This window comes from Ranitomeya variabilis, chromosome 4, assembly GCF_051348905.1.
Source record: "Ranitomeya variabilis isolate aRanVar5 chromosome 4, aRanVar5.hap1, whole genome shotgun sequence".
Classification (NCBI taxonomy): domain Eukaryota; kingdom Metazoa; phylum Chordata; class Amphibia; order Anura; family Dendrobatidae; genus Ranitomeya; species Ranitomeya variabilis.
In genome coordinates this window covers 316753201-316777362 of record NC_135235.1, presented here as the reverse complement: position 1 = coordinate 316777362, position 24162 = coordinate 316753201, and the positions used below count along the sequence as shown (strand labels likewise).

Here is a 24162-nt window from a genome sequence, read left to right as displayed (position 1 = left end):
TGATTGCAGGTCACCTGTGGGTCGGCATGAAAACCAGAGGTCTGTAGCAGACCTCTATGGTTGTCATTGCCAATCCAAACACTAAAAGTAGAATTACTCAAGGGGTATCACTTTTGGGGATTTTCTAAAATAAAGGCCCCTCAAAGTCACTTCAAAATTGAATGGGTCTTTATAAAATAGGATTATTTGCAAATGTTCTTGAAAAAGAATGAAAATTTGCTGCAAAAGTTAACCCTTCTAACATCTAAAAAATATAAAAGGAGGTTTAAAAAATGATGCAGAAATAGACATAGCAAATAAAATAGACATATGGGAAATATTATTTATTAACTATTTTGTGTGGTATGACTATCTGCTTTAAGGATAAAAGCAATGACTGTGTTAAAATTGCTAATTTCCCCAAATTTTCACAAAACTTTAGATATTTTCAGAAAAAAAAAGCTAAAAACATATTCAACTACATTTACCACTAACATAAAAGACAATATGTCACAAATAGACACTTGCAAAATGATTGGGATATGTTGAAACATTCCAGAGTTATTGGTGCATAAAGTGACTGGCAAAATTGGGCTTGGTCATTAAGCTAAAAAGTGGCTCTGCCATTATGGGTCAATAATAAAAACAAATTATGATACATTTCTATTAATCACAAGCAGTGACCTTCTTTCTGCTGTCTGGTTTGGAAAGAGTTAAGTGAGATTAACAGCAGTGAGATTAAGGCTGGGGTACACATGGCGTAAGACAATACGCCACGTATTATACGTCCGTACTACGCGTTCAATACGCCAAAATGTCTCCGTAAGCGACTTCCGTAGTTCCTGCGTTGCTTAGGTGTGGTCGCGTATTTTGCGCATGTGCTTGTGCGTGTGTAATCCGTATGTGATCCGTATGGCGTATTTAGCACGCACCATCACAAAATGGACATTTAACGGTTTTCAGGCCTGCAAATCATTTAAACCATCATTAACCACACTATTTAAGACCTCTACAACAGGTGGAGCCCTCCCATCTGCCCTATATGTTCTCTAGCATATTTTGGCTGTGTTGCTTTGAGATTACAAACATGTCTGGCCCTGTGTATTTAAGCACAACTCAGCGGGTGTTGCTTCACTGGGTGTTGTCTCGTCGCTTTGGCCAGCCATATCCGGTCAATGTGGATCCGCGAAGGAGGAGACGAAGATTGTGGGTACATCCTCTATTGACCCAACGCCAGAGTAAAGGCCATTTCCAGAGACTATATTCAGCTTTGAGGGCACATCCAGAGAAGTTTTACCAGTATACTCGAATGTCCATCCGGACTTTTGACATGTTGTTGGAGATCTTACGTCCTGGGCTCACCTTTCAGGACACCTGGATGAGAAAAGCCATCTCTGCTGAGGAGCGTCTGCTCCTAACCTTACGGTATGTATTCCACATTTTCCAATACTGGTTTTTTTTGGGGGTTCTTTCCAAATGTGTGTTGTCCTACTAGGTTTAATTAACTTCACTTTGACATGAAGCCACAAGCACATATCAAAGATTTTTGCCAATATTCTAGTCTAGTTATTTTGTCAACTGTAAATTTGTATACTGTAAATAATTTAATAGTAAATGAAATATACACTTTGGCTTATTCCTTTGTTCGTCGTCCTCATGTTTGTTTTTTTTTCCCTTTTTGTTGTATTGCAGCTTCCTGGCGACAGGATTGTCCTATGCGGGTCTACACATGGAGTTTCTGATTGGGCGGTCGACCATTTCAGGCATTGTTAGGACAACCTGTTCCCAAATCTGGCAGAAACTACATGAAGCTGTGTTGCCGGAGCCAAAACAGGACGATTGGCTTAAAATCGCCACAGGTTTCAGAAATAATTGTGACTTCCCTAATTGCATTGGAGCTGTGGATGGGAAACATATCAGGGTGCGTAAGCCGCCGAACTCTGGTTCCCAATTCTACAATTACAAGCAGTTTTTCTCTGTAGTTCTGTTAGCAGTTGCTGACAGTAACTACAGGTTTGTAATTGTAGACATTGGGGCCTATGGGCGAACTGGAGACTCTAGGGTCTTCAATTCGTCCATAATGGGTCGGCGGCTACGTGACAACCAGTTGAACCTCCCACCACCACAACAACTCCCAGGCTCCAATGCGGAAGCAGTGCCTTTTGTTTTTGTGGGAGATGAGGCCTTCCAACTGTCGAGCCACGTCATGAGGCCTTACCCCAGGCGCAACCTTGACCACCGGCGGAGGGTGTTTAATTTGAGACTTGCCAGGGCACGGAGACTGGTTGAGTGCGCCTTTGGGATTCTTGTGGCCAAATGGCGTTTTTTTTTTCAGTCTGCCATCCAGCTGAGTGAGGCTACAATCAATGAGGTGATCAAAGCCTGTGTCATTCTCCATAATTTCACAAGAATACATGATTGTTCCTCTCCAAATTTTGAAGATAACCTCATGACCAATGTTCCTAGGCCTACCCCATATGTCCCTCCTCCGCGTCGTCCACTTTCTGGACTGAGAGTTCGTGATATCTTTACAAATTATTTTATGTCTCCTCAAGGTGCTACTCCCTGGCAAGACTATGCATTTTTGCATGTGTAATTAATTAGCTCTATAAAGTATGTGTTAATCAAGTTTCCAACTGTGTGTGTTTTATTTTCTTATTTCACATATGGTTATCAGCATATCATGTGTGTGTGATGGAAGAATGAATCCAGCGCATACAGACGGTGACTGGTAGTAAGAAAACGTTTTTTGCTGAATAACTTTTTTTACTTTCTCGGTGTTTTTTTTTTCAAAACCTTTTTTTGGCCTTCTAAAGGCCTATTTTTCTTTTTTAACAAAAATAGCGTAAACAACCACAGTAAAACATGCTCTGTAGTGACAATACAAGCCTAAATATTGTATCCAAATAATATTTAAAACAAAAAAAAAAAGGTTAAAATAACATTAAAACACAAACAAACAAAATTATAAGTCCTGGTAGGTTGGGGCAGGAGAAGTAGCTTGCTCATTGTCTGCATCAGGTGGCATTTGTACGGCCAACTGTCCAGCACCCTGTGCAGATGTTGTAGTGGCCTGAGGGACATTTGCCAAGCTATGATGCTGGGAACTTGGAAGAGTGGGGCGAGGATTTGGTAGATACCCCTGCTGGTGATAACCATATTGCCGGGAATCATAACCCAACCCAAAATGACCATATTGTCCAAACCCAGGTTGGGACCAGCCTCCAGCACTGGGTGTGGCCAAGTGGCCATATTGGGATGGTTGAAGATATCCCGCCATATGTTGCTGAGGTGGCCATTGTGTGTTTGATGGGGGTTGGGGCTGAGGTGTTGGCTGTCGTGGAGGGGGTGCTTCAGATCCTTGTTGAGCTGGCAGGCCTTGTAATCTCTGAGGCCGCAGAAGATTTTCTGGTGACATCTGCCACTGTTCAATCATATGCATGAGATTGTATGGGTTATTTGGGGGGGTGCATGCGTCAACAAGGATCTGAAAACACCCTCTCACACGAAGCCTTAACTCACGCTCTAGGGACCTTAAGTAATGGGCCATGCTCCTGGTAAATCCCTCCTCCCCATCATCGTCTCGAACACGGGCCAAGTAGCTCAGGACCCCAGCATCCACGTTTTGGCGCCTTTGGAGCAATTCTCTTCTGCGGCGTGCACGCTGTGGTCTGCCTGCAGCCTGTGGGGATGGAGCCAGGGCAACAGTTGGGCTGCTGCTATTTCCAGGGTCATCCTGGCTAGGTGGTGGTGCTGCAGAAGAGGCAAAATGTGGGTCCTCAGGGTGTGGGACGGAGGCAGATGGAGCAGCCTGACCAGATGAGGATCCAGGAGGGATGGAGCCAGAGGGAGCATCAGATGGACCAGCCACCTCTTCAACTTCACCAACTGGGTCAATGACAAGTTCCGAGTCAGACCCTGTCTCCCTGTCAGTGAGGTTAGACTGAGTTCTGAAAAAGAAAAAATGTTTTAGGGCCACAAATAAGACAAAAACCCAAAAATACACAAAAAACAATGTTACTTACGGCCTGAGGTCCATGCTGGGATTCAGAAAGTTAAGTCGGTCAAAATATATGTATTTTTTTTTTTTGGGAGGTGCCCCGGCTCCACTTCTCTCCCGCTGCTGCCTCTCCCTCCTGTACTGGTCGCGGATACTCCACCACCTTGTTGTAACATCACCCACTGAAACAACAAAAAATACACACATTCTTTAGGCCATTAATCAGTGAGCTCACAAAAGGTGGAACTGACTACAGAGATTTAAGTGTAGCATCCAAATAGGCCTTTGTGGAGAAGATTTAATCTTAAATATACCCAAAAAACAAAATTAGCAAGCAAAGCCACAAGGACAGAGTCCACTAACCTCTATCACAGAAAGGCCAAATAATGGGAAACACTGTTAGTAAGTAAAAGGGACACATATTCTAAACATTAATGAAATCCGTTTCTCTTGTACAACACCATGTATCTACTGGTGGGCTTTCTAGTTCCTTCATGACTATTTACTAAATTCGGGAAGAGAAATTCAAAGTAGTAAGGGCCTGATAATTCTCAAGAACATTACATTTAAAACATGGGTGTACTTACTTATCTGTCGCTGTGCCTGACGTGGCTGCTGGTCATAATGTGGGAAGAGGGCCACACACACACTCCTCCATGCTGCCTCTTTTTGTGCCCTGTTTGCATAATTAGGGTCTCTTTGGTCCCAGAGGACAGGCCTCTCTTGGACCAAAATGATCAGCATGTCCGCGTTGACAATGTTTGCCATGCTGAATATCACTCCGTGGAGGCGTGCAGCAGACTTCCGGGTTCACTGTCTGGCTTTTTCAGCTAATTAGCATGTCTCACCTGCCTGATTGAGGCCTTTGGACCTTTCAGGACATCTGCCAGTAAATCCGTATTTCGCGCAAGGCACACGCATGGTCCGTAAGCATTCCGTATTATACGCTCTCCCATAGACTTGCATTGGCGTATTTTTTGCGCGATACGCTGACAAACGCAGCATGCTGCGATTTTCTGCGCCCGTACAACTCCGTAAATTACGGATCCGTAATATACGCCTTATAGGACTAGACCCATTGAGAAGCATTGTGCCGTATGTAATGCGAGTTTTACGTACGTAGTTTTTGCGCTCTTACGTACGTAAAACACGCATGTGTGACCCCAGCCTTACAGGATGGCCGAGTGGTCTAAGGCGCTGCGTTCAGGTCGCAGTCTCCTCTGGAGGCGTGGGTTCAAATCCCACTTCTGACATCAGTTCTTTTATGTCATGAGATTGTACAGCTTCTCTCTGTTATTGATTAGTACATGTTACATTACATAATGGAATTTATATTTGTAAGCAGCAATACCAGGAACCTTCAGCTCTTCTGTCTAACACTCATGTAACTAATTTCAGCTTACAATGATTTCTTACAGACACCTAAGGAATTGAAAGTTAAATTAATATTTATTTGTGTGACATCTTTATCCCTGCCATTTGTATGGTATTCCATAAATGAGAATATCACAAAGCCTAACCCTTTCTCTACTGCGATCATGCCCCATACCTTGTGTGGACAATCACGACCTGTCTGATCACGTTCCTTAGTTTAGAGTGCAGTTATGTGTGCGCTAACACCTGTCGCTAATGGCCGGGAATATAGATATACAGCGTTTCACTACATAAACACCATAAACCAATCCCTGTGTGGTATTAAAATAATAAAGGAATATCAGCTAAACTAAAAATATCTCTTTGTAATGAAATATTGCAGTTGTCACATTGGCCACTAGACATCACTATGGTCAGACTGAGGTGTATCTGGATGGTCCACAAGTGGAGCTACCTAAGCTTCAAGTTAGTGACCCACCTCAAAGATAGATCAGCTTTTCATCGTTAGGGAACACACAGGAATTGGCCAGTTTGTGCACTAAGTACCCAACATTTCATAAGTATAATGTATTTGGCAGTAATGTAGTCTAAAGGGAACCTAACCGACAGGGCCGTACTGGGACTAAAATTCAGCCCTGGCATTTGAAGTTACACAGGCCCACTTGTCACATGGTGACCGTATAATATCTTTGTACAGTTGTAGGCAGGGCCAGTTTTAGGCAAAATGGGGCCCTAGGCAAAGTTTAAAATGGGGCCCCAAATGCTAACATATTGCACATCACACAAAAGCATTTCGGTTGTATTTACAAGCGCTGAGTTCAGGCCACTAAATGAGTTTGATCGACAATGCTGAAGTTGTTCAACACTTGTTTCCTGGCCTCTTTCCACCAGCTGAGGAATAATGATGGGACAGAACGATCACTAATAGATCACTAACAGATTACCATACAGTATCATGTTATCAGCAGCACATCTACAGTTTACGCTGGCAATGCGCTGCTGAGAACAATGATTTTTGTTCCAGCAAAAACAATCTGAATATGCAGCATTTTACTTGTTTAGTAAAATACACCCCATAGTCCTCCATATATTATAATGTGCACCACAGTCCTCCATATAGTATAATACACTCCCTATAGTCCTCCATATATTAAAATACACTGCTCAGTGCTCCGTATAGTATAATACACTCCTCATAGTCCTCCATATAGCATAATACACTCCTCATAGTGCTCCATATAGCATAATACACTCCTCATAGTGCTCTATATAGTATAATGCACCGCCATAGTCATCCATGTAGAACAATTCACTTCCCATAGTATAATGCACCCCATAGTTCTTCATATAGTATAATGTATTCCCCATAATCCTAGATACAGTATAATGCAGCCCACATATAGTATAATGCAGCCACCCCAGAGTATAATGCAGCCACTCCATAGAATATAATACAGCCCACCTCTCCATAATATATAATGTAGCCCCCATAGAATATAATGCAGCCCCCCATAGTATAACACAGCCTCCCACATAGAATATAATATACCCCCACAATAGTATATAACAGCCACATAGTATATAACATGGCCTCCCCCATAAAATATAATATACCCCCATAGTATTATTATTATTATTATTATTATTATTTATATAGCACCATTGATTCCATGGTGCTGTACATGAGAAGGGGTTACATACAAGTTACAGATATCACTTACAGTAGACAAACTAACAATGATGGACTGATACAGAGGGGCGAGGACCCTGCCCTTGCGGGCTTACATTCTACAGGATTATGGGGAAGGAGACAGTAGGATGGGGGTTGCATGAGCTCCGGTGTTGATGAGGCGGTAGCTTCGATAGTGATGAGGCGGCAGTGGTGTCAGTGCAGGCTGTAGGCTTTCCTGAAGAGATGAGTTTTCAGGTTCCGTTTGAAGGATCCGACTGTGATAGTATAAAGTATATAGCACAACCTGCATAGCAGATAACACGGCCCACGTAGCAGTATACAGGACAGCCCATGTAGCAGTATACAGCACAGTCCACATAGTAGTATAAAGCACAGCCCACATAGTAGTAAACAGCACTGCCCACATAGTAGTATACAGCACTGCCCACATAGTAGTATACAGCAGATCCCACATAGTAGTGTATAGCACAGCCCACATAGTAGTATACAGCACAGCCCACACAGTAGTATATAGCACAGCCCACGTAGTAGTATACAGCACAGCCCACACAGTAGTACACAGCAGAGCCCACACAGTAGTATACAGCACAGCCCACATAGTAGTATACAGCACAGCCCACATAGTAGCATACAGCGGAGCCCACACAGTAGTATACAGCACAGCCCACATAGTAGTATACAGCAGAGCCCACACAGTAGTATACAACACAGCCCACATAGTAGTATACAGCAGAGCCAGCACAGTAGTATACAGCACAGCCCACATAGTAGTATACAGCAGAGCCCACATAGTAGTGTATAGCACAGCCCACATAGCAGTATACAGCACAGCCCACACAGTAGTATACAGCAGATCCCACATAGTAGTATACAGCAGAGCCCACATAGTAGTATACAGCACAGCCCACATAGTAGTATACAGCACAGCCCACATAGCAGTATACAGCAGAGCCCACACAGTAGTATACAGCACAGCCCACATAGTAGTATACAGCAGAGCCCACATAGTAGTGTATAGCACAGCCCACATAGCAGTATACAGCACAGCCCACACAGTAGCATACAGCAGATCCCACATAGTAGTATACAGCAGAGCTCACACAGTAGTATACAGCACAGACCACATACTAGTATACAGCAGAGCCCACATAGTAGTGTTGTTGTGAATTCCGCTCTTTGGCTCCCTCCGGTGGTTGTAAGTGGCACTTTTGTGAGTTCTGCTCTTGGGCTCCCTCCGGTGGATTTAAGTGGAACTGCTGCTTCTTGGATTTAGCAGTCAGCAGCTGCTTCCACTGATCGTCTATTCTGGCTCGGCTATCTATCCTGGCTCTGTCCTTCAGCCTGTGCCAGTTGTCTATGGTTCCTGGTTGGATTCACATCTCTGCTTGGATTTCCCTGATATTCTGACCAGTTCAGCAAAGATAAGTCCTTGCTTTGTTCTTTTGCAGTTCACTTGTTGTGGACTTAATCGTTCAGCACATTCTATGTTTTTTCTAGTCCAGCTTGTCAGTATGGTTTTATTCAGTTAAGCTGGAAGCTCTGGAAAGCAGATTTACCCTCCGCACCTTTAGTCAGGTGTGGAGATTTTTGTAAACTCTGTGGTGGATTTTTCTAGTTTTTAATACTGACCGCACAGTATTCTGTCCTGTCTTATCTATCTAGCTAGACTGGCCTCCTTTGCTACATCCTGGTTTCATTCTGTGTATGTAATTTCCCTCTCCACTCACAGTCAATATTTGTGGGGGGCTGTCTGTCCTTTGAGAATTTTCTCTGAGGCAAGATAGATTTCCTGTTTCTATCTTTAGGGGTAGTTAGTCCTCCGGCTGTGACGAGGTGTCTAGGGAGTGACAGGAACATCCCACGGCTACTTCTAGTGTTGTGTTAAGCTCAGGAACTGCGGTCAGTACAGGTAACACCTCCTCCAGAGCACGTCCCATGTTGCTCCTAAACCACCAGTTCATAATAGTACAACTGGCCAAAAATGAATTAAATGCATCTCAAAAGAAGGAAAAAAAGTTCTGAACCATTTTTTTTTTTTTTTTTTGCAGTCTGTTTTGTCTTTTTTTTCCTCTTAATCTCTGGGTGGTTCAGGATTTTGGCGCTGGCATGGATGTTCAGGGTTTGTTTTCTCGTGTGGATCAACTTGCTGCAAGAGTAGAGAGTATCCAAGATTATGTTGTCCAGACTCCGGCTTTAGAGCCTAAAATTCCTACTCCTGATTTGTTTTTTGGGGACAGATCCAAGTTTTTGAATTTCAAAAATAACTGCAAATTGTTTTTTGCTTTGAAACCCCGTTCCTCTGGTGATCCCATTCAGCAGGTTAAGATTGTCATCTCGCTGCTGCGTGGTGACCCTCAGGACTGGGCATTCTCCCTTGAATCAGGGGATCCGGCATTGCTTAATGTAGACGCATTTTTTCAAGCGCTCGGATTATTGTATGACGAACTTAATTCAGTGGATCATGCAGAAAAAACCTTGTTGGCCCTATGTCAGGGTCAGGAAGCGGCAGAATTATACTGCCAGAAATTTAGAAAATGGTCTGTGCTCACTAAATGGAATGAGGATGCTCTGGCAGCAATTTTCAGAAAGTTGTGCACCATATGGCAGTGTCCTCTGGGCGGAGTCCTGAGCCTATGCAATGTGATAGGATTTTGACTAGAGCAGAACGGCAGGGATTCAGACTTCAGAATAGGCTGTGTTTTTACTGTGGTGATTCTGCTCATGTTATTTCTGATTGCCCTAAGCGTACTAAGAGGGTCGCTAGGTCTCTTACCATCAGTACTGTACAGCCTAAATTTCTCTTATCTGTGACCCTGATTTGCTCATTATCGTCCTTTTCTTTCATGGCATTTGTGGATTCAGGCGCTGCCCTGAACTTAATGGACTTGGAATTCGCCAGGCGCTGCGGTTTTTCCTTGCAGCCTTTGCAGAGTCCTATTCCTTTGAGGGGCATTGATCCTACACCGTTGGCCAAGAATGAACCTCAGTATTGGACTCAGCTGACCATGTGCATGGCTCCAGCACATCAGGAAGATTGCCCTTTTCTGGTGTTGCAAAACTTGCATGATGTTGTTGTACTGGGTTTTCCATGGTTACAGGAACATAATCCGGTGCTGGATTGGAAATCTATGTCTGTGACTAGTTGGGGTTGTCAAGGGGTACATTGTGACGTTCCTTTGATGTCAATTTCCTCTTCCCCCTCTTCTGAAGTCCCTGAGTTTTTGTTGGATTTCCAGGATGTATTTGATGAGCCCAAGTCCAGTTCCCTTCTTCCACATAGGGACTGTGATTGTGCTATTAACTTGATTCCTGGCTGTAAGTTCCCTAAGGGCCGACTTTTCAATCTGTCTGTGCCAGAGCATGCCGCCATGCGGAGTAATGTTAAGGAGTCTTTAGAGAAGGGGCATATTCGGCCGTCTTCATCACCATTGGGAGCAGGATTCTTTTTTGTTGCCAAGAAGGATGGCTCCTTGAGACCCTGCATTGATTATCGCCTTCTTAATAAGATCACGGTCAAATTCCAATACCCTTTACCTTTGCTTTCTGATTTGTTTGCTCGGATTAAGGGGGCTAGTTGGTTTACTAAGATTGACCTTCGAGGGGCATATAATCTTGTTCGTATTAAACAGGGTGACGAATGGAAAACTGCATTTAATACGCCCGAAGGCCATTTTGAATACCTTGTGATGCCTTTCGGGCTTTCTAATGCTCCTTCTGTATTTCAGTCCTTCATGCATGATATTTTCCGCAATTATCTTGATAAATTCATGATTGTGTATTTGGATGATATTTTGATTTTTTCCGATGATTGGGAGTCTCATGTGAAGCAGGTCAGGATGGTATTCCAGATCCTTCGTGATAATGCTTTATTTGTCAAGGGGTCTAAGTGCCTATTTGGAGTTCAGAAGGTCTCTTTTTTGGGTTTTATTTTTTCTCCCTCGTCTATAGAAATGGATCCTGTTAAGGTCCAAGCCATTCATGACTGGATTCAACCCACATCGGTGAAGAGCCTTCAGAAATTTTTGGGCTTTGCTAATTTTTATCGCCGTTTCATTGCCAACTTTTCCAGTGTGGTTAAGCCCCTGACCGATTTGACGAAGAAAGGCGCTGATGTGACGAATTGGTCCTCTGCGGCTGTTTCTGCCTTTCAGGAGCTTAAACGCTGATTTACTTCTGCCCCTGTTTTGCGTCAGCCGGATGTTTCTCTTCCTTTTCAGGTTGAGGTTGACGCTTCTGAGATTGGGGCAGGGGCTGTTTTGTCTCAGAGGAATTCTGATGGTTCTTTGATGAAACCATGTGCCTTTTTTCCAGAAAGTTTTCGCCTGCGGAGAGCAATTATGATGTTGGCAATCGGGAGTTGTTGGCTATGAAGTGGGCATTTGAGGAGTGGCGACATTGGCTTGAGGGAGCCTAGCACCGCGTTGTGGTCTTGACCGATCATAAGAATCTGATTTACCTCGAGTCGGCCAAGCGGCTGAACCCTAGGCAGGCTCGATGGTCCCTGTTTTTCTCCCGTTTTGATTTTGTGGTCTCGTATCTTCCGGGATCTAAGAATGTTAAGGCTGATGCCCTCTCTAGGAGTTTTTTGCCTGATTCTCCTGGAGTCCTTGAGCCAGTTGACATTCTTAAAGAAGGGGTGATTCTTTCTGCCATCTCCCCTGATTTGCGGCGGGTGATTCAGGAATTTCAGGCTGATAAACCTGACCGCTGTCCAGTGGGGAAGCTGTTTGTTCCTGATAGATGGACTAGTAAGGTAATTTCTGAGGTTCATTGTTCAGTGTTGGCTGGTCATCCTGGGATTTTTGGTACCAGAGATTTGGTTGCTAGGTCCTTTTGGTGGCCTTCCTTGTCGCGGGATGTGCGTTCTTTTGTGCAGTCCTGTGGGACTTGTGCCCTGGCCAAGCCTTGCTGTTCCCGCGCTAGTGGGTTGCTTTTGCCTTTGCCGGTCCCTGAGAGGCCCTGGATGCATATTTCCATGGATTTTATTTCGGATCTTCCTGTTTCCCAGAAGATGTCTGTTATCTGGGTGGTTTGTGACCGGTTCTCTAAAATGGTCCATTTGGTACCTTTGCCTAAATTGCCTTCCTCCTCTGATTTGGTTCCATTGTTTTTTCAGCATGTGGTTCGTTTGCATGGCATTCCGGAGAAAATTGTGTCTGACAGAGGTTCCCAGTTTGTTTCTAGGTTTTGGCGGGCCTTTTGTGCTAGGATGGGCATTGATTTGTCTTTTTCTTCAGCGTTCCATCCTCAGACAAATGGCCATACTGAGCGAACTAATCAGACCTTGGAAACCTATTTGCGATGCTTTGTGTCTGCTGATCAGGATGATTGGGTGGCTTTCTTGCCGTTGGCCGAGTTTGCCCTTAATAATCGGGCTAGTTCGGCTACTTTGGTTTCGCCTTTCTTTTGTAATTTTGGTTTTCATCCTTGTTTTTCTTCGGGGCAGGTGGAGCCTTCTGATTGTCCTGGTGTGGATTCTGTGGTGGACAGGTTACAGCAGATTTGGACTCATGTGGTAGACAATTTGACGTTGTCTCAGGAAAAGGCTCAACGTTTTGCTAACCGCCGTCAGTGTGTTGGTCTGTTATGGACCTGGTGGTTAGGAGCACCCGGAATGACCTGATGAGTAAACTCAAAATTGGAACTAGCTCTGGGAAGTGGGACTTCTGCTGACCGCAAACCCTACTCCTATCACACACACACTAGAAATAGCCGTGGAGCGTACCTAACTCTCCCTAGATGCCTCTTCACAGCCTAAGAGCTAACTACCCCTAAAGATAGAAATAGAAGCCTTACCTTGCCTCAGAGAAATTCCCCAAAGGTAAAGGCAGCCCCCCACATATATTGACTGTGAGTTAAGAGAAAAGTCACAAACACAGGAATGAAACAGGTTTTAGCAAAGGAGGCCAGACTTAACTAAATAGTCAGAGAGAAGAAAAGGGAACTATGCGGTCAGCACAAAAACTACAAAAAGCCACGCAGAGTAAGCAAAAAGACTCCCCACACCGACTCACGGTGTGGAGGTGCCACTCTTCACCCCAGAGCTTCCAGCTAGCAAGGGAATATCATGATAGCAAGCTGGACTAGAATTTAGCAGTACCAAGAAATATATTCAGGAAGCAGTAACAACAAATGAACTAGCAAAGACTTAGCTTCTGCTGGAGTAGACAGATCCTCAGAGAAGTCCAAGAGAGATCTGAACCAATACTGAAACATTGACAGCTGGCATGAAGTAACGATCTGAGTGGAGTTAAATAGGGAAACCAGCATAGCAATAAACGAGGGCAGCTGATAAAGCCAACCTCAGTGACCAGCAGTTCCGCTCGAAGCCACCAGAGGGACTCCAAGAGCAGAACTAACCAAAGTACCATTCATGACCACAGGAGGGAGTCCGAGAATGGAATTCACAACAGTACCCCCCCCTTGAGGAGGGGTCACCAAACCCTCACCAGGGCCCCCAGGCCGATCAGGATGAGCCAAATGAAAGGCACGAACTAAATCGGCAGCATGGACATCGGAGGCAACAACCCAGGAATTATCCTCCTGACCACAGCCCTTCCACTTAACCAGGTACTGAAGCTTCCGTCTCGAAATATGAGAATCCAAAATTTTTTCCACCACATACTCCAACTCCCCCTCAACCAACACCAGAGCCGGAGGATCAACGGAGGGAACCATAGGCGCCACGTACCTCTGCAACAACGACCTATGGAACACATTATGGATGGCAAAAGAAGCTGGAAGGACCAAACGAAATGACACAGGGTTGAGAATTTCAGAAATCTTATAAGGACCAATGAAACGAGGCTTAAGCTTAGGAGAAGAAACCTTCATAGGAACATAACGAGAAGACAACCAAACCAAATCCCCAACACGAAGTCGGGGACCAACACAACGACGGCGGTTAGCGAAACGTTGAGCCTTCTCCTGGGACAACGTCAGATTGTCCACTACGTGAGTCCAAATTTGCTGCAACCTGTCCACCACAGAATCCACACCAGGACAGTCAGAAGGCTCAACCTGCCCTGAAGAAAAACGAGGATGAAAACCAGAATTGCAAAAAAAAGGCGAAACCAAAGTAGTAGAACTAGCCCAATTATTAAGGGCGAACTCAGCCAATGGCAAGAAGGTCACCCAATCATCCTGATCAGCAGAAACATAGCATCTCAGATAGGTTTCCAAAGTCTGGTTGGTTCGTTCGGTTTGGCCATTTGTTTGAGGATGGAAAGCCGAAGAAAAAGACAAATCAATGCCCATCTTAGCACAAAAGGACCGCCAAAACCTAGAGACAAACTGGGAACCTCTGTCCGACACAATGTTCTCCGGAATGCCATGCAAATGAACCACATGTTGAAAAAATAATAGCACCAAATCAGAGGAGGAAGGCAATTTAGGCAAGGGTACCAAATGGACCATCTTAGAAAAGCGATCACAAACCACCCAGATGACAGACATCCTTTGAGAGACAGGAAGATCTGAAATAAAATCCATGGAAACATGCGTCCAAGGCCTTTTCGGGACTGGCAAGGGCAAAAGCAACCCACTGGCACGAGAACAGCAGGGCTTAGCCCGAGCACAAGTCCCACAGGACTGCACAAAAGAACGCACATCCCGTGACAAGGAAGGCCACCAAAAGGACCTAGCCACCAAATCTCTGGTACCAAAAATCCCAGGATGACCGGCCAACACCGAGCAATGAACCTCAGAAATAACTCTGCTAGTCCACCTATCAGGGACAAACAGTTTCTCCGCTGGACAACGGTCAGGTCGATCAGCCTGAAACTCCTGCAGCACCCACCGCAAATCAGGGGAGATGGCAGACAGAATTACCCCCTCTTTGAGAATACCAGCCGGCTCTGGGACTCCCGGAGAATCAGGCAAAAAACTCCTGGAAAGGGCATCCGCCTTCACATTCTTAGAACCTGGAAGGTATGAGACCACAAAATCGAAACGGGAGAAAAACAGCGACCTACGAGCCTGTCTAGGATTCGACCGCTTGGCAGACTCGAGATAAGTCAGATTTTTGTGATCCGTCAAGACCACCACGCGGTGCTTGGCTCCCTCAAGCCAATGTCGCCACTCCTCGAATGCCCACTTCATAGCTAGCAGCTCCCGATTGCCAACATCATAATTACGCTCAGCAGGCGAAAACTTTCTAGAAAAGAAGGCACATGGCTTCATCACAGAGCCATCAGAACTTCTTTGAGACAAAACAGCCCCTGCTCCAATCTCAGAAGCATCAACCTCGACCTGAAAAGGGAGCGAAACATCTTGCTGACGCAACACAGGGGCCGAAGAAAAACGACGTTTCAGCTCCTGAAAAGCCTCAACGGCCGCAGAGGACCAATTCACCACATCAGCACCTTTCTTGGTCAAATCAGTCAAAGGTTTAACCACACTAGAAAAATTAGCGATGAAGCGACGGTAAAAATTACCAAAGCCCAGGAATTTCTGGAGGCTCTTCACAGATGTAGGTTGAGTCCAATCATAAATGGCCTGAACTTTAACAGGATCCATCTCGATAGTAGAAGGGGAAAAAATGAAGCCCAAAAAGGAAACCTTCTGAACTCCGAAGAGACATTTAGACCCCTTCACAAACAAGGAATTAGCATGAAGGACCTGGAATACGATTCTGACCTGTTTCACATGAGACTCCCAATCATCCGAAAAGACCAAAATATCATCCAAATATACAATCATGAATCTATCCAGATACTTTCGGAAGATGTCATGCATAAAGGACTGAAACACAGATGGAGCATTTGAAAGCCCGAATGGCATTACCAGGTACTCAAAATGGCCCTCGGGCGTATTAAATGCTGTTTTCCATTCATCGCCCTGATTAATACGCACAAGGTTATACGCCCCTCAAAGATATATCTTGGTGAACCAACTAGCCCCCTTAATCCGAGCAAACAAATCAGACAGCAGAGGCAAAGGGTACTGAAATTTGACCGTGATTTTATTGAGAAGGCGGTAATCTATACAGGGTCTCAGAGAACCATCCTTCTTGGCCACAAAAAAGAACCCTGCTCCCAACGGTGATGAAGACGGGCGAATATGCCCTTTCTCCAAGGACTCCTTTATATAACTCCGCATAGCGGCGTGCTCTGGCACAGATAAAATGAACAGTCGGCCCTTAGGAAACTTACTACCAGGAATCAAATTTATAGCACAATCACAATCCCTATGAGGGGGTAGCACACTGGGCTCATCAAATACATCCTGGTAATCCGACAAAAACTCAGGGACTTCAGAAGGAGTGGAAGAAGAAATTGACACCAACGGAACATCGCCATGTACCCCTTGACAACCCCAACTAGACACAGACATTGATTTCCAATCCAATACTGGATTATGAACCTGTAGCCATGGCAAACCCAACACGACCACATCATGCAAATTATGCAACACCAAAAAGCGAATATCTTCCTGATGTGCAGGAGCCATGCACATGGTCAACTGAGTCCAGTAGTGAGGTTTATTCTTGGCCAACGGTGTGGCATCAATTCCTCTTAATGGAATAGGATACTGCAAAGGCTTCAAGAAAAAACCACAGCGCCTGGCAAACTCCAAGTCCATCAAATTCAGGGCAGCGCCTGAATCCATAAATGCCATAACCGAGTAGGATGACAAAGAGCAAATCAGAGTAACAGACAAAAGAAATTTAGGCTGTACAGTACCAATGGTGACAGACCTAGCGAACCGCTTAGTGCGCTTAGGACAATCAGAGATAGCATGAGCAGGGTCACCACAGTAAAAACACAGCCCATTCTGACGTCTGTGTTCTTGCCGTTCAGTTCTGGTCAAAGTTCTATCACATTGCATAAGCTCAGGCCCCTGCTCAGAGGACACCGCCAAATGGTGCACAAGCTTGCGTGCACGCAAACGCCGATCAATTTGAATGGCCAAGGACATTGATTCATTCAGACCAGCAGGCGTGGGGAACCCCACCATAACATCCTTATGGGCTTCAGAAAGACCCTTTCTAAAAATTGCTGCCAGGGCACACTCATTCCATTGAGTAAGCACAGACCATTTTCTAAACTTCTGACAATATACCTCTGCTTCATCCTGACCCTGACACAAAGTTAGCAAGATTTTCTCTGCCTGATCCACTGAATTCGGTTCGTCATAAAGCAATCCAAGCGCCAGAAAAAACGCATCTACATTAAGCAATGCAGGATCTCCTGGCGCAAGGGAGAATGCCCAGTCTTGAGGGTCGCCACGCAACAAAGAAATAATAATATTTACTTGCTGAATGGGGTCACCAGAGGAGCGGGGTTTCAAAGCAAGAAACAGTTTACAATTTTTTTTGAAATTCAGAAACTTAGATCTATCCCCAGAAAACAAATCAGGAATTGGAATTCTTGGCTCTAACATCGGATTCTGAACTACATAATCTTGAATGCTTTGTACCCTTGCAGTAAGTTGATCCATACAAGAGGACAGACCTTGAATATCCATATCTACACCTGAGTCCTGAACCACCCAGAGGTTAAGGAGAAAAGAGAGACAAAACACACTGCAAAGAAAAAAAAATGGGTTCAGAACTTCTCTTATCCCTCTTTTGAGATCCATTAACACTTTGGTGGCCAGCTGTACTGTTATGGACCTGATGGTTAGGAGCACCCGGAATGACCTGATGAGTAAACTCAAAATCGGAACTAGCTCTGGGAAGTGGGAACTCTGCTGACCGCAAACCCTACTCCTATCACACACACTAGAAATAGCCGTGGAGCGTACCTAACTCTCCCTAGACGCCTCTTCACAGCCTAAGAACTAACTACCCCTAAAGATAGAAATAGAAGCCTTACCTTGCCTCAGAGAAATTCCCCAAAGGTAAAGGCAGCCCCCCACATATATTGACTGTGAGTTAAGAGGAAAGTCACAAACACAGGAATGAAACAGGTTTTAGCAAAGGAGGCCAGACTTAACTAAATAGTCAGAGAGAAGAAAAGGGAACTATGCGGTCAGCACAAAAACTACAAAAAGCCACGCAGAGTAAGCAAAAAGACTCCCCACACCGACTCACGGTGTGGAGGTGCCACTCTGCACCCCAGAGCTTCCAGCTAGCAAGGGAATATCATGATAGCAAGCTGGACTAGAATTTAGCAGTACCAAGAAATATATTCAGGAAGCAGTAACAACAAATGAACTAGCAAAGACATAGCTTCTGCTGGAGTAGACAGGTCCTCAGAGAAGTCCAAGAGAGATCTGAACCAATACTGAAACATTGACAGCTGGCATGAAGTAACGATCTGAGTGGAGTTAAATAGGGAAACCAGCATAGCAAAAAACGAGGGCAGCTGATAAAGCCAACCTCAGTGACCAGCAGTTCTGCTCGAAGCCACCAGAGGGAGTCCAAGAGCAGAACTAACCAAAGTACCATTCATGACCACAGGAGGGAGTCCGAGAACGGAATTCACAACATTGGTCCCCGGCTTCGGGTGGGGGATTTATTCTGGTTATCTTCTCGTCATGTTCCTATGAAGGTTTCTTCCCCTAAGTTCAAGCCTCGGTTTATTGGTCCTTATAAGATTTCTGAGATTATCAATCCGGTGTCTTTTTGTTTGTCCCTTCCAGCCTCTTTTGCCATCCATAATGTTTTCCAAAGATCCTTGTTGCGGAGATATGTGGTACCCGTTGTTCCATCTGTTGATCCTCCTGCCCCGGTAATGGTTGAGGGGGAGTTGGAATATGTGGTGGAGAAAATTTTGGATTCTCGTTTTTCGAGGCGGAGGCTTCAGTATCTTGTCAAGTGGAAGGGTTATGGCCAGGAGGATAATTCTTGGGTTGTTGCCTCCAATGTCCATGCTGCCGATTTGGTTCGTGCCTTTCACTTGGCTCGTCCTGATCGGCCTGGGGGCTCTGGTGAGGGTTCGGTGACCCCTCCTCAAGGGGGGGTACTGTTGTGAATTCCGCTCTTTGGCTCCCTCCGGTGGTTGTAAGTGGCACTTTTGTGAGTTCTGCTCTTGGGCTCCCTCCGGTGGATTTAAGTGGAACTGCTGCTTCTTGGATTTAGCAGTCAGCAGCTGCTTCCACTGATCGTCTATTCTGGCTCGGCTATTTATCCTGGCTCTGTCCTTCAGCCTGTGCCAGTTGTCTATGGTTCCTAGTTGGATTCACATCTCTGCTTGGATTTCCCTGATATTCTGACCAGTTCAGCAAAGATAAGTCCTTGCTTTGTTCTTTTGCAGTTAACTTGTTGTGGACTTAATCGTTCAGCACATTCTATGTTTTTTCTAGTCCAGCTTGTCAGTATGGTTTTATTCAGTTAAGCTGGAAGCTCTGGAAAGCAGATTTACCCTCCGCACCTTTAGTCAGGTGTGGAGATTTTTGTAAACTCTGTGGTGGATTTTTCTAGTTTTTAATACTGACCGCACAGTATTCTGTCCTGTCTTATCTATCTAGCTAGACTGGCCTCCTTTGCTACATCCTGGTTTCATTCTGTGTATGTAATTTCCCTCTCCACTCACAGTCAATATTTGTGGGGGGCTGTCTGTCCTTTGGGAATTTTCTCTGAGGCAAGATAGCTTTCCTGTTTCTATCTTTAGGGGTAGTTAGTCCTCCGGCTGTGACGAGGTGTCTAGGGAGTGACAGGAACATCCCATGGCTACTTCTAGTGTTGTGCTAAGCTCAGGAACTGCGGTCAGTACAGGTACCACCTCCTCCAGAGCACGTCCCATGTTGCTCCTAAACCACCAGTTCATAACAAGTGTATAGCACAGCCCACATAGCAGTATACAGCACAGCCCACACAGTAGTATACAGCAGATCCCACATAGTAGTATACAGCAGAGCCCACACAGTAGTATACAGCACAGCCCACATAGTAGTATACAGCACAGCCCACATAGTAGTATACAGCAGAGCCCTGTTATGAACTGGTGGTTTAGGAGCAACATGGGACGTGCTCTGGAGGAGGTGGTACCTGTACTGACTGCAGTTCCTGAGCTTAACACAACACTAGAAGTAGCCGTGGGATGTTCCTGTCACTCCCTAGACAACTCGTCACAGCCGGAGGACTAACTACCCCTAGAGATAGAAACAGGAAAGCTATCTTGCCTCAGAGAAAATTCCCAAAGGATAGGCAGCCCCTCATAAAAATTGACTGCAAGTGGAGAGGGAAATGACATACGCAGAATGAAACCAGGATGTAGCAAAGGAGGCCAGTCTAGCTAGATAGATAGGACAGGACGGAATACTGTGCGGTCAGTATTAAAAACTAGAAAAATCCACCACAGAGTTTACAAAAATCTCCACACCTGACTAAAGGTGTGGAGGGTAAATCTGCTTCCCAGAGCTTCCAGCTTAACTGAATAAATCCATACTGACAAGCTGGACAAGAAAAAACATAGAAAGTGCAGAACGATTAAGTCCACAACAAGTGAACTGAAAAAGATCAAAGCAAGGACTTATCTTTGCTGAACAGGTCAGAATATCAGGGAAATCCAAGCAGAGATGTGAATCCAAGCAGGAACCATTGACAACTGGCACAGGCTGAAGGATAGAACCAGGTTAAATAGCCGAGCCAGAAAGACAATCAGTGGAAGCAGCTGCGACTGCTAAATCCAAGGAGCAGCAGTACCACTTAAAACCACCGGAGGGAGCCCAAAAGCAGAATTCACAAAAGTGCCACTTACAACCACCGGAGGGAGCCCAAGAGCAGAATTCACAACAGAGCCCACACAGTAGTATACAGCACAGCCCACATAGTAGTATACAGCAGAGCCCACATAGTAGTGTATAGCACAGCCAACATAGCAGTATACAGCACAGCCCACACAGTAGTATACAGCAGATGCCACATAGTAGTATACAGCAGAGCCCACACAGTAGTATACAGCACAGCCTACATAGTAGTATACAGCAGAGCCCACATAGTAGTATACAGCAGAGCCCACATAGTAGTATACAGCACAGCCCACATAGCAGTATACAGCAGAGCCCACACAGTAGTATACAGCAGAGCCCACATAGTAGTATACAGCAGAGCCCACACAGTAGTATACAGCACAGCCCACATTATAGTATACAGCAGAGCTCACATAGTAGTGTATAGCACAGCCCACAAAGAAGTATACAGCACAGCCCACACAGTAGTATACAGCAGAGCCCACACAGTAGTATACAGCAGAGCCCACATAGTTTTACATAACACAGCCCACATAGTAGTGTATAGCAGAGCCCACACAGTAGTATACAGCACAGCCCATATAGTAGTATACAGCAGAGCCCACACAGTAGTATACAGCACTGCCCACATAGTAGTGTATAGCAGAGCCCACACAGTAGAATTCAGCAGAGCCCACATCTCTCCTCCCCCCTAGAATGGCCCCACAGTCCAGTAAAAAAAAAAAAACACTCCTCACCTCACCTCGTGCCTGCGGTGTTCCCTGCTCCTGTCTCGGTGGCTGCCGCTGCTCTGCCTGGGACACAGTGAGTGCATGTGCACCCGCAGTGTCCGAGGCAGAGCGGGGAATGATGGGAGAGGGAGCGTCAGGTGACGCTCTCTCCTCCATCATTGCATTCAACTGTACCCGCATCTATGATGCCAGTATAGTTGAATGCGGCAGCGGCGGCGCTGGGGGGGCAGGGTGAGTCGGCACGCAGTGGCCCACTACTGGCACCGGCCCTTCTGGCATTTGCCAGAACAGTCCGATGGCCAGTCCGGCCCTGCTGACCGACCTTTCCCACCAGTTTCCAGTACAGCTCGGTCTCTGGTGTAAAAAAAAGTCCAGGTAATGTGGTCAATCAGTCACCACTAAGCCCCAGTGGCCTAATGGATAAGGCACTGGCCTCCTAAGCCAGGGATTGTGGGTTCGAGTCCCATCTGGGGTGGTTGTTAGAAAAAAATTTTTGTCCATTATGTTAAGGGTAATGTTTGTACTAAGATTAACTTTCTTTTACTTTACCATTAATTGTAATTTATACACTATAAATTCCAGTACTGCTGATTGTATTATCGACTCTTCTACAAGAACTCAACATCTTGGTAGAAAATATAAGGCTGGACAGTCCAGTGGTTGTAAAGGTGCTGTCCACTACTGGAAAACCCCTTTTAAATGCTCCAAGTGTACAGAATAAAAGAAGAAAAAAAAACCTAAAATCGCACACGAGCGCAACTTCTCTTTGTTCGCTGTGTTACCTGTGGATCTGGTTACATTGCTTTTCAATGGAACCCTGCAGCCCATCAGCAAACTAGATTATCTTTCCTTACAAATATTTACTGAGTTCCCCATATGCAGATTACAATGGATCTTCTCCAAAACTGGGAAAAATACAAAATGATTCCTGCCAAAAAGTCTAGTTTATTGGTTTAATTACAGATTTCTAATAATGCCTCAGTGTTCCCATTTGCAACATAATAAATAATTCTGAGGGGTGAAGATTTCATCCTGTTTCCATTAGCACTCAGACTAAGACTTGTGGGTAAGACATTTGCCCCATGAGTGCTGCCATTTTTGCTTGCCATAAATTTACACACAGTAAAGTTCGGGGTCCGCAACGAACACCTACTATTTTTCTGAAAGTCCATGTTACTGTCATGTTTTGGTGTTCAAAACTTTAGATGTTTGCCATGTTGTCATGCAGAAACACCAGTGGTAAGATTACTGCTCCCATCAGCCTACACCTGCTGCCACTAATAACAGTGAGAGCAGGCACAGCTAATGGGAGTATTCATCACCTGGTGCCTGCACTATAAATACATTAATTTAAAAAAAAAATAACTTGGGATCTTTCTATTTTTGATAACCAGCATGGCAAAACTGACAGATGCGGACTGCAACATTCAGCTGTCAACTGTATCCGGGCTGGTTATCAAGCATAAATAAATAATTTAAAAATGTTGTGGGGTTCCCCCCCATTTTTGACAACCAGCAATGATAAAGCTAAAGTAAATGCTCAGCGTAGAGTGCAGGATAAACGTGATCCAAAAAGTTATGTAAAATGATCCCAATAAAAGCTTCAAATCAATCCACAAAAAAGCAAGTCCTCACTAAAGTCTGTAATCTGTTAGCGGAAATATAGGGATCTTCCATGTTACTGGTAGTATAAAGGCTCTAGAAAAGCTAAATGGCTCATTGCCCCCTCTAAAAAAGAAATTCAGCTAATTATGCACTCCCAAATTCAAATGCCCCTCCCTCCCAGTGTGCCTAAGCCATATTTAGCATCAACATGTCTTACATTTCTATAGTAATGAGAGCCCGCCTAATTTACAGGTGCATGTCTCCAGAAGCATAAGATGGACACTACAACGTATTGGGTACTATAACGTCATGGGTACTTCAAAGGCAGTTTGCAATTTTCACTTAGTAACATCCACTGCTGTTTTTTTCTGAAAAACACCCATGGAGTAAAAATTGTCAATACATATGTAGAGGGATGCAATTTCCAAAATGGTGGTCACTTGAGGGGGGATTCTGCTCTTCTAGTACTCAGGGGTTCTGTATATGGAATCCGCAAACTATTCTCTACTGAGTCTCGCCGTGTCACAAATTTTGGTGTCATTTTTACCCATTTTCCCATAGTAAAAATGTAAAATCTGGGGTTAAAACTAAATTTTTGCGGTAAAAATATAATTATTTTTTCTCCACTGCCCAATAGTATAAAATTCTGTGACACATTTGTGGTGTTAAGATGATCACTACACAGCTAGATGAATTCATTTAGGTATAGTTTGTAAAATGGGGTATCATATGTGGGGTTCTGCTTTTCTCGAACTTCAGGGTCTCTGCCAATTTCACATGGTACCCTCAAACCATTCCAGTAAAATCTGAAATCCAATATGGCGCTTCTTCCCTTCTGAGCTTTGTGCTGTGCCTCAAAAGTAGTTTTTGACTACATGTGGGACATTGGTGTACTCAGGAAAAATTGCAAAACAAATTTTGTGGTCAATATTCTCCTGCTATCTGTGTGAAAATGAAACAATTTTGGGCTAAAACGACATTTTTATGGGAAAAATATATTTTTTCCATTTTCACAGGTCAATGTTGTAAAATACTGTTAAGCACCTGTGTGTTCAAGTTGCTCACCACACGTCAAGATAAATTTCTTAAGGGGACTAGTTTCCAACATGGATTCACATGTGGGGAAGATCAGGGGCTCTCCA

General features: G+C 44.7%; 2 non-coding genes across 2 annotated transcripts; both read left to right on the top strand.

Moving 5' to 3' along the window:
* The first annotated feature begins 5145 nt into the window (after positions 1–5145).
* Positions 5146–5232, top strand: TRNAL-CAG (transfer RNA leucine (anticodon CAG)). Its single transcript has one exon. It is a non-coding gene; the product is annotated as a tRNA-Leu (tRNA).
* A 16585-nt stretch (positions 5233–21817) lies between these two features.
* TRNAR-CCU (transfer RNA arginine (anticodon CCU)) lies at positions 21818–21890 on the top strand. The gene has a single exon. It is a non-coding gene; the product is annotated as a tRNA-Arg (tRNA).
* The last annotated feature ends 2272 nt before the right edge of the window (positions 21891–24162 follow it).